Genomic DNA, 12023 nt, shown 5'->3' on the forward strand with positions numbered 1-12023 from the left:
GTTTCTAGAGAGTTGACATTCCCTTTTCACACTTCATAGACAACTTAATGTTAGCTACAATGCTCTGGGAAGAAACTTCTGAGTATATATCTGACTTCCTGTGTAACAGTAAGGTCTTTGGTAACCACTGGGCCAAAGTTTTAAAGAGGATATCTTCCTTTTGTGGGGCAATTTGCACCCTCACTTGAATTGTGAATGCAAATCACAAGTACCATAATCTACACCCCAAACATCACTTGGGAGCAAAACGACTTTTAGAAACCTTGTTTTGCAATTTACTATTATTACTATTAGATGTAATGCTGTAGGGCCCGGAGTCGCTAGTCAAGCTCAGGGCCCCATTGTGTTAACTCTGTACATACTGATATATTTGCCCGGAAGAGTTTACAGTCTAGCTTTAGTTTTACTTCCCACTATTGTTTTTTTCCTTTCATGACAATATTTATTTTTTAAAACTTGTTTTAAAAGAGCCTCTACAATGCTTTGGAAATGGTGGAGGATCAATCCCTCTTGTGCCCAGATCTCAGATCCCAGATCACTGTCTTTATTAGAGGGGAGTGAAGCCATTTACTTCAGAAATAGCATGGTGGAAAATTGCAGATTTAGCTGGGTTAAAGGAAAACACAGGCTATGTCAGGTCCCACAGGGGTTCTGCAAACTTCTGAAAGCCAGGGCTGATGAATAAGTATTAAGGCTATGGACTATCCATGATCTTTGTGTAACATTCCTGTTAATATCAATAGCAGTTCAGGTTTCACAGAATGAAAATGGCCTTTAATCTTGATCCTAAAGACATCTATTAGCTTCATATATTATTAGCTCAGAATAGAATTAGCTGAAATACTATTCTGGAAAAGATTGTACCATGATGGAATTGTTGGAGAATGATGATTATTAAGGCCCTAAAATTAAGACACCCCTCAAAATGTAACACAAGGAAAATTACCAACAAAGGGTTTTTTTTGTAATGATTCGCAAACGTAAGGCTGGACTTTGAGTGAAAAAGTCTCTGAAAACCCATGTTTAAAGAAGATAAAGAAGATATTGATGTTTTGAGATTGTTTAGCCCTCCAAATAGGTTAAAGGGTGTAATATTTACCTGTACTGAATTATGATATTGAAATATAAAAACAAAGAATTGCTAAATGGTAAGATTAACCGCTTTTTTAGTTACACTTCAATAATTTATAATTATGGATAGTGAATGAGTTAGATGAGGTAACCTCTAGGCTAAGGCCTTGCTGGCATGAGTGTTGTTTTGCCAATTCTCCTTTTATATAGAATTTCTGATTTGGTTAACATGATGTTATTGTTGATAGGACAAAGGTTATAGGCAATGCTGGAAGATTTTTTTTAAAAAGTACACAAACCTATAATGACAAAAAGCCCCTTTATTGGGAAAACCCAGGAGCAGGGTGACACAGAAATGGAAAGACAAACTGCAAAAATTGTGTAAAATGGAAGCTTGCACATGCATATTGTATGGGTTACCCAGAATAAATGCTTAATGGGTTTAATGCTTATTGGAGAAAGGTTAATAAAGGTGTGATGAGGAAATGTATAAAAAGACAAATCCGTATTGCAGAAACACTGGAACAGGGAAACTGAATGAATGGGATGGAAGGACAAGACCAGACATCAAAGGCAGCAATGACCATCATGAAGTACAAGAAAACTTCCAGTGCCCCGGAATGCAGTAAATTTGGCTCCCTACCAATTCCATCTTATCTATTTATCCTCAAGTATAAATATATGTTCAGACACTATACATGACAATAATTCTGTCTGAAGTTGTATAAATAAAGGCAAAATTTGATTAAGCCTAGATTGGGTTGACTTGTGACTCAGTTTCCTACCTTATACTCCCAACAGTATAGAAAACTATTTATTGTTATTTCAGTGGTAACATCAAAAGTTCTCAATTACTCATAGAAATAACAATGCAGCCAAATAATAACATCATCATCATGTTCAGTTTTATCAAACCTATTGGATAAGTAGGAGTTCCACACAAATAACAGCTTCCCATTCTGACCCAGGGAAAAGATCTAAAGCTGTACCTCAAGCTATCATCACCAAACTGCCCTCTTAGAACATCTGAGTCTTAATGACAGATTACTGTCCCTTCAGCTATATTCGTGCAGGATAACATTAACATCCATTTTCCAGTCAGAGAAGGTACACCTAATGAAACTGTCACTATTGCAAATGTACGGTATATAAATGTATCTGAGCCCTTTGTACCCATCTAACAGTTTGAATCTGAAAGAGTGATCACCTAAAGCACTGACGCCTGCCACACACCTATTTAGAGCTAGAGAAAACATTTAAATGCCATAAAGACATTTTACTATACATTGCATGACATAGTGAGAATAATACTTTTGTTTTACTGAGTCATGACTTTCTATTGATGGATTGATTGGCCTTTCTGCCTCTACCAAATGTCTACCACAAAAGCTAGCAGTGAAATCTCCTATGAGACAGAGAAGCATCCTCACAGGAAGTCAGCTAAGGTTCTGAGGTGAAATCCTGGCTGTATCAATGGGAATTTGGGGCCATGATTTCTGCAGTGAAACGGATTGTCGCTATTACAGAAGCTGTGTTTTCATAATTGAGATTTGAAAAATGATCAGATACATACTAGGCAGATGACCAAACATTCTAGCTAAAGGTAGATACAGACGATATGAGTGGAATGGTTTAAACTGTGAATTCTCTGGGCATGTCCTGGTAGGAAACCCAGCCTTTCTGTTGCCTTTCCTGCTGGAAAGGGGAACAAGATAGCTGCTCTTTAGATCTTGTTTGCAGGCTCTGTCTTTAATAGCAGCTTCTAACCAGAAGGTATCTGTTAAATTTGAAGCTCCACTCACCTCTAGCTCATGGACGAAAGAGGAAACTTTATGGCTAAAATCCTGGCAAAGCTCCATTGACTTCAGTGGGGCCAGCATTTCAACCAACCTAATGGCTGCTGTGAGGGAGGAGGGAATTCACCCTGCAAGGTAGGATCTCTCTTGCAGGAGAGGAGGGATTTTAAATTTATACCAGCTGAGGGTCTGGTCACAGGACTCTAACTTGTGCAGATTAGCAGTCCCAAAGCAATTTAAAGAGGGTTTAGGTTTGTTGTTTTAAAGTATAAATTAAAATATAGAAGCTATTAAACTCAAGGAGCAGTCTTTTTAAATTCTAATTGACTAATCATTTTGCTTGCATATAAGGTATGCTGTAAAGCTGAGCAAAATTAATAGGGACAATCATTTAATTTCCAGAAGGTCATTTTTAGAGCAGATCAGCTCTTCATTTTTATTCTGACTGCAGGTATAAATACCTAACAGCACGGAAGCAGAAGAATGTAACATATTGCATCCTTCACTGGGGCTGCCCCTTATCTTGAACAATTTTCCGAGTGCACGTTTTGTGCCAACTGATCGCATCAAAAAAGCATAAGGCTTGAGGAGTTCAGGAGCTCAGTGAAAGGAGACCGGCACCGATACAGATTCAGCACTAAGATGTGTGCACTGCAGCCAGGCACTTCAGCAGAATGGACTGAAAGATTTGTTCAGAAATAAGGAAACAGATCATGCTAGTGTGATTGTGTTTCCATCTATGGAATAATGGTGCCTAGATACCATTCCCTACAACCCAGGAATCTCTTTGTGTCTTTCTGATTACACTGTAAATCTCACTCTCTCATCTGTCATAAAGATTGATTTTTCTTTTATTGTTTTGTCAGTATATGGTTTTATCTCTTCAAGACCCCCCCACCATAATATGACATTTTGTTGAAAGTAAATGTTATTAGCTCTACTGCGTGCTATTGAGTGAAGATCTAAAAACAAGTCCGGCAAATTAACAAACACAGTCAAAAGATAATAACCCATAAAGAGAGTGGAATGCAGTGTACATGTGGGAGGTCTGCTCAGTGTTTATTACTTTTAGCACTCCCAAGCCATACTGTGCCACACTTCAAACTCTGGCTGAGTCTAATACATAGGAATCACTAATGATTTTGTGAAACACAGAAAGGAAGAAGGGGAAAATCTCTAGGACAGAAGCTACAATATTGTCCTTAATGATATTAAAGCATTTCTACCAAAGTGGCACTAGGCTAGGTAAAGAGGAGATATGAGTTTATTACTGTCTCCTCTGGAGATCTCACATGGTTCTCTGTAAGGTTTCCCAATGGGCTGCAGTAGCACAAGTCATTATTTCCTTTGGAAATTATTTGAAGCTATAGCAATTCGCAGTGTTAAAGTCATGTTATCTTCTGAAGGATGGTAATTACTTTGTGTCACCATTGACTATAGGCTGATGATTTTCTTTTCGTCTCCCACATTACTGCAATGGGTTTTTATGTGCACATAAAGGAACTGTTTACTCTTATTGGACAGACATTTGTGAATGTTTTTATATAAATATCTGTACTGTTGGGTCATAGCAGCCCTTTCCCCCCTGTCCATTATTAGGGCCTGCTGCTCTATTGCCTTGCATCTTGTGAAGTAATTTACACCTGTGCAAAGTGAGTGTAAGCAGCTACCAAATCAGAATTCCAGATTCATTACATTCTGTTTACACTGACCTTGCACTCATTTTACCTGGGTGTAAATGACTTCACAAAGTGTAAGACCGCACTTGAATGCAGCGGTTCAAAATGTACAAGGTTGTAGGTTTGTAATATGAATAAATACAGAGTACTGTTTCCATTGAAGAGGAAGAAGTAGCCCAAAACAGTATTGTTCACAATATTGTGTTAGTTATGCAGGTGAAAATGAATGTACAGTAGCTTAGTCTTATCAGGCTGATAGCAGTTGGTTACAACCAGCTTATAAACAGGCTATTGGATATGATACTGTGTGAAGGATTCCTGGTTATGTATAGTAAATGCTGTAAGTCACTGGCTTTATTTGCTCTCTTTAGCTCAATGCCGACTTTCTAATTTTTTTGGAAACCACTTAATTCCCAACTGTAGCTCCTTCCATTTGTTACCTGTATCCCGGAGTAAATAATGGCAATAATAGTTCTTATATTTCACTTTTCATGTCTACCTCTCAAACAGCTTCGCAAAGGAGATGAGTATCATTTGCCCCATTTTACTGATCACAACCTGGAGGCTCAGGGACGTGAAGTGACTTGCCCAAGGTCACAGAGAAGCAGAGATGAAAATAGAACCCAGGTCTTATGACTCCTAGTCCCTTAGCTAACTATTGGATTAAATTAACCCGCGATATCACTGCACTGCACAAAATGAGGCAGAAATATACTTTAGGTGCCTGCCAGGTTTTAATATTGTTAAAAAAAGAGACATGCTGTAAAAATAACATATTTTGGCACATAGGCACCCCAGTGTTAGACACCTTCTACAAATGAAGATAGATAACAATATTTTACTGGCTTATGTATTCTTCAAACAAATCAAGATATTCTGCTACCAGGTAGCATGAGCTATGCAGCACCATTTCATACCTTACTTAAAAATGGAATTATGTTATACATCCGCTAGATAAAAATCAAGGGAAGCAGAAGATGTACACAACCAACCCATTCTCTTTCTCATCTATCCAAAGGTGAACAAATTTCTTAACATCTCACATGTCTGTGGGAGCTGTCTCAATGGAGCACATTGCAGGAAATTAATAACCTTGAAACTTAAAAATGTGGGACTTTTTTAACATTTTACTTTGATTGTATTAATGAATTATAACTGGGTACTAAAAACCTTCAGTAGGTACTTTAGGGAGGGACAGTTATCCCTTGTGTTTGTACAGCAATAAGTACAATTATCCTGATTAGTTTTTGGGTGCAATTGGAATACAAATAATAAATAAATACTACTAACAATACACTATCCAAAAATATGTGCCAGATTCTCAGGTGGTGTAAAGAGGAATTGATTCAGCGACTTCAATGGCAATTATGTTGCTTTACACCTGCTGAGGATCTCGCCTTTGATCCATAATAGACATGGGGCATCCAATGACTACATAATAGTGACGATTCTTCAAAGTGTACCAGTTTTACCTAGGATAACTAGATCAGATTACTGCAGTATGCATAGTGCTCCCTTGCACTTCCCATTATTCTATTTACTATAAGAAATAGTGTGAATCCTGCAAAGGCTGACTGCAAATACATAGTTGGCTATCTAAGGCGACTGGCAAGTGTTTCGGTGCCAGTATACTATACTGTGCCAGATTCTAATCTCATTTGCACTGGTGTTAAATCTAGAGTAACTACGCTAACTTCCTTAGAGTTTCTCTGGATTTACACCAGTGGAACTAAGATCAGAATTTTTCACATCTTCAGTGATGTAGTTATACCGAAGTAAGTGTGTTTTTGCAGAAATATACATACCTACTCAGGTACTGAAGCCTGGGTGTTATACTATGGCATATGCTAAATTATACCTCTTTTAGAGCCCAATCCTGTAAACAGTTACAACCAAATGTATCTTTAATCCTGTACATAAACCTATTGATTTCAAATGTAGGAGGGGGTATTATCACTGTATATAGCATTAGTGAGACCACTACTGGAATAGTGTGTCCAATTCTGCTGTTCAGACTTGAAAAAAGTTGTGAGAAATTGGAAAGGATTCCAAAGATAGCTACAAAAATGGATTGAAGTCTGGAAAACTTCCTTACAGTGAGAGACTAAAGAAACTCAATCTGTTTAGTTTATCCAAGAGAAGGTGAAGCGGTGAATTTGTTACAGTCTGTAAGTAATTACATGGGGAAAAAAATTTCTGATGGCTGAGGGCTCTTTAATTTAACAGACAAAGGAATAACAGGAACCAATTGCAGGAAGCGGAAGATAGAGGAAAACTAGAAATAAGGCACACATTTTTAACTGTCAGGTTAGTTAGCCATTGGAACAACTTACCTAGGGACGTGGAGGATTCTCCATCACTTGAACTCTTCAAATGAAGAATGGCTATCTTCTAAAAGCCCAACCAGAACCGTGGGCATGATGCAGGACTCGGTGAAATTCTATGATGTGGGTTGTGCAGGAGCTCAGACTAAGTGATCATAATGGTCCTTTCTGGCCTTAAAATCTATTAATCAATTACTCAGCAAAGATATACATAATAGCACCTGTTCGTAAGATATCATTAAGTTGGCTCCCTCATTGGACAAAGAAAGAGAACAACAAGCAGAGGAAGTGCCCTTCTCAGTGGTGTACCACACATGCCACATAAATCCAAAGATCATGATTATGACCAGTATTTAAAAAAATCCCTTTTTTTTGGCTCCAGAGTTTTCTGAAACTAATTATGAAATCCTTAATATTAAATATTCAGGATCATTTATTTTTGAATACTTTTGGTTTAATTCAGATTCTCTGAAATTTTAATATCTTGCTTTAATATTTAATGTCAGCCTTGACATGCATATAGAAATGCAAAAGCTATTCTTTGAACAAAACAAATCACAGAGGTAGGTTCATATAAAGAAGAGACTTCTTTTTTCCCCCTCCCCCATTTTGAAATGATTAGTAGACATGTGCAGGTCTTTTGATGTTTTTTTTTCCCCTAAGGATGTTTAAAGGTATAGGTCATAGCAATAATTTCAAGTAACCCCATTCTGTCTGCTCTGTAATGTATCTGTGCTGCAGTTCCAGGAATATATTGTAGTCTCATATCCTCAGGTATGCCAAATGATTTTCTCTCTATAAGCTAATCTCTTTTTTCCCTAATTAACAAAGAATATGATCTTTTAAAAATTAGCTGATTCTATTTTGGAACTTGTGAATCATTCTCATCTGTCAAGTTATACCTGAACTGCATTTTTCAATTAGGTCTGATACTTCAAGAGACACTTCCGGTATATTCTTAAGGGCTACACAGAATACAAAAGATATATAGATCCAGACAGTAAATTAAATGGAAGGTAAATTATCCAGAGTCTATGTGGAGAAAGAGCAAACACATTACCCTTGTGCCTTTTGTTTACTGATCTGATGCCAAACAGGTTACTATTGTGAAACATTACCTTGTTAGCAAGCTGCAGTGAGAGCGCGTAGGGAACCTGCTGAGAATAAAGTCTGCATTAGTATTCACTTGGCACCAAAAAGATGCCATTCGTATCTGTTCATTTATAACATTAATTACACATAATAATTCTAGGTTTTAGTTAAAACAACCCTTCATATATATAATGTACTGTGAGATTGCTCGGTTCATGTGTCAGCCCTAATTAAAACCTCTCTTAGCATTTGTTAAAATCTGGCTCAACTGTTTAACATCTTTTACAGCATGGTACCTTCAAATGAAAAACACCATGCACTCTTTTATTTTTTCCTTTTTGCAGTTTCAGTTGTCTAATTAATGGGACCATTAATTTGTGAGCAGCATGCAAACTGAAATGAGTAATACAGGCTTTGTTTAATTTTCTAAGGATCTACATTAGAGTCAAGATCCATAAGAAGCCCTTAGAAAAAAATTCACAAATTGACTTTCCTTGTACTTAACAGGTATAGGCGATACTATAGTTACATGAAAACTGAATGTACCTTGGGAAAAAGGGTTCTTTCTAAGGATAGAGTGTGAAACTGACTTAGATCCTCTAGAGGATTTTGCATTCTGTCTTATTCAGAAAGCTAAAGGTGAATGAGCCAAATCGCTAAATGCTAAGTGTGAAAGGGGAAGAAAATGTGAGTGAAAATGCAAATTAGCAGGAAGATTATTAATACAAAGGCTCTCTGGCCAGGACTTCATGATATAACGGGACTGATTTGGAAAAATGACCTCCAGTTTTGCATCTGCAATTTCGCATGTACACGTAACCTTGGTGCATTCTTATGGACACATTTTATGCACTTAGATCAGGGGTCGGCAATGTTTGGCACACGGCTCGCCAGGGTAAGCACCCTAGCAGGCCAGGCCAGTTTATTTACCTGCTGACGTGGCAGGTTCGGCCGATCGCGGCCCCCACTGGCGTCCCGGGCCAATGGGGGCGGCGGGAAGCCACGGCCAGCACATCTCTGTCCCGCGCCGCTTCCCGCCGAAGCTGGCCGAGCCTAGTTTGATGCTTGGGTATTTTCCAGTCTCATATTTGGTCCCCAGTCATAGACTAAAATGAATATGTTTAAGTCCAAACAAGTGTTGCAAAAATATTTTTTTGTGCAGAAAAATTCTGCGTGCCATCCTTACTTACAGCGAGTGGATCTTACTTGTGTAGCCTCACTGAAAACAATGGGGCTTCTCATGGAGCTAGGTACAACTCAGATGAAATAAGGAGATCAGAATTGAGCCCATAGACCCACTAACAGCAATCTCAGTAAGACTTTTCTCAACATCAAAAAGAAAATATGCTCATTTTACTCATCACAAATAGAATGTAAAACAGATTAAATAAACATGCTTTATATTTGTCATCACACTAAATCAAGTGTGAATTCCAGACAGAAAGCTGAGTCTGGAATTATTTTGATAATTTGTAGAGTAGTAAAATGATAATTACACACAAATTCCATTTCTCACTGACACAAGGTTTGGTTTTTGCATTAGTCTATGCATCCCTCCCCCTTAAGAGAAGCAAGTCCCTGTTTATTCCTTCTAAACATTCTGCCTTTAGAATCTGGTTCAAGGACAGTGAAGATCAGAGACTGCTAACTCTGTACGACAGAAATGGGCCTGAAAACAGTGCAAGGGCCCAATCCCGGGCCCTTGTTTAAACTGGCTTTAAGCAGGGGAGTCTCTCCTTGGGCTGGGAGTTAAGATGGAATTCTCCACCCCTTGTGCCAGGATCCAGGAGTTCTAGTGCAGCTGCTAACAGAGCCTCTGGGCTATAGGAGCTGCTACTGTACCCGCCTTCAGTTAGTGATCCTCTGGCTGCAGCCAGTGCTCTGTGGAGTGCAAAGGATAAAGCATTTCCCTGGCCTATTTGCCGCCTGCTCTGTGCAATGGAATTGTGGTCATTCCACCCTAGTTCCTCTATAGTGGAGTATGGTCCATGAAATTTAGTATGATTGTCTAGACTGGAGAGGTCCAAATAAATAACAGAGAGGTCTGGAGACCAGGCTAGGACTGAAGTGTATTAGCAGTGCTACGTAGGGAAGGTTGTACAATGCCTGCCTATACTGTGCCTAAACGCTAGTTGGTGCTGTTAGTCACTTTCATGGGATCCATATTCAACTACAAAAGAAAAAAAAAGTGCATTTGTCTAATGGAAAAATCATCTCCGTTCTTTCCTATACCACATGATTCTAGGGCCTAATCCTCCTTTCACGGATGTCAATGTAAGTCTTCCCATTGGATCTAGTCCCTAAAGATTAGATGACAGCATAGGAACAGGTACCTTTTTCAAAAAAATATATGATCAGTGATCTTTACATTTTAAAATTATTTCTTTAAGTATTTTGGGGTATAATTCTCAACTCTCTCAATCTGTGCATTAACCTTTCCCAGAGTGTTTAATTCTGTACTCAGATATAAGGTCAAAGCCCTTAGCTGAACTTTTTATTTCAGAAGAACTGAGTATCTTGTCTGCAAACTTATTGAGAGAAAAATCTTGAAGGGAGAAGTGCTCATCAGTGCCTCTTGACTAACATTACTAACAAGCTCAATTTAAAAGGAGCGGATGTTAAATCTGATGTAGCTCACAACTGTTCTAAGAAGCTGAGTTACTAAGGGTAATTAACTTTTGAAATTAATTTTTAATATGTACCCTTTTACATTATATTCACATGCAAGATGGTGTTTAACACATTGAAATAAAGAGCTCAGAACACACTTATGAAAACAGCAATGTCAAAAATAACTATACTGTAAATGCTCTGGAACTAGTCCACTAAGTAAATCATCTACAGGGAAGGCAAACCTGTAATCAAATATCTCCACCATGTTGCATGAATATAAATAACATAAAAGATAGTATTTTAACTCCGTACCTCTTACTGAAAGCACAATCTACATTCATGTATACAGGTTGGGGAGGAAAATTTTGTTGAGTCAGATAAACAAATTCTTTTAAGTGAAAATCCAACCCCATAATCCATTTATAGGAAATGCCTGCATGGTTTTTCCCTCTCCAAAAAGTGTGGGTCTTGAAGCAGCAAAGGTAAAAAGTTGAAAGTAAATGCTGTACTATCATTCTGTATTTCTACCTTTTAAAATTTAAAACCTATAAAAAGGCAGGGCCACCCAGAGGATTCAGGGGGCCTGGGGCAAAGCAATTTTGGGGGCCCCTTCCATAAAAAAAAGTTGCAATACCATAGAATACTATATTCTTGTCGGGTCCCCTGTGGGGCCCGGGGCAAATTGCCCCACTTCCCCCCCCCCCCCGGGTGGCCCTGTAAAAAGGTACTGATGTATTACTGACTAGATAAAAATAGCTCTCATCTAGGGATTACAAAGCATCTGTGTTGAGATAATCCAAGTAGGTTTGGTTAAAGATTCTATGCCCAGTTTCTTGTCTCTTTAGTAGTCTATTCCTCCTATCAATTTTTCAGATTTGTCTTAGAGGCAAAAGGCTGAGTTCAGCAAATGCTAGCATTGCCTGAAAAATGAGTGACGGTGGTGAAGAAGAGGGCAGAGCCAAGGGATGTGTTGACTCATGCATACCCCCCGCAGCCTCCTAGCAGAAATCAAAGTTGCCCTTTGTGGATGGAAACGTAGAGAGCGGACAGGGTGCAATGCCTCCACCTGCCCTGTCTCGGTGAATCCTCCCTAGTGTGCAGCAGGCCAGACTGGCACATGAAGACTAATTTTATACCTCCTGGCACATGCAAGAGTGAATGCAGTTCAAAGTTGTTTATTGCTGAGGTTTACTATAGAAATTTAAGGCCAGATCTTCAAGTGGTGTAAATTAACATAGCTGACAGCTGAGGATCTGGCCCCTTATGTTTATGAATCCATGATACAGTAGCTGCCCATAAAAACATTCCGATTTTGTCACTGATAGTTAGATAACGCTACTTGTTGCATTTGCTAGGCTTAGTATAGTGAATTCTTAGGGAAAAGTTTTCAACTAGCAATAATCACGCCTCGGATTAACCTCATTAGCTACGATACTTATTGCAAATAC

General features: G+C 38.5%; 1 pseudogene; it reads right to left on the reverse strand.

Annotated features, from left to right (window-relative positions):
• Positions 1 to 11866: 11866 nt before the first annotated feature.
• LOC135883177 (U4 spliceosomal RNA) lies at positions 11867 to 12023 on the reverse strand (annotated as a pseudogene).

The sequence above is a fragment of the Emys orbicularis genome, chromosome 8, assembly GCF_028017835.1.
Source record: "Emys orbicularis isolate rEmyOrb1 chromosome 8, rEmyOrb1.hap1, whole genome shotgun sequence".
NCBI classification, from domain to species: domain Eukaryota; kingdom Metazoa; phylum Chordata; order Testudines; family Emydidae; genus Emys; species Emys orbicularis.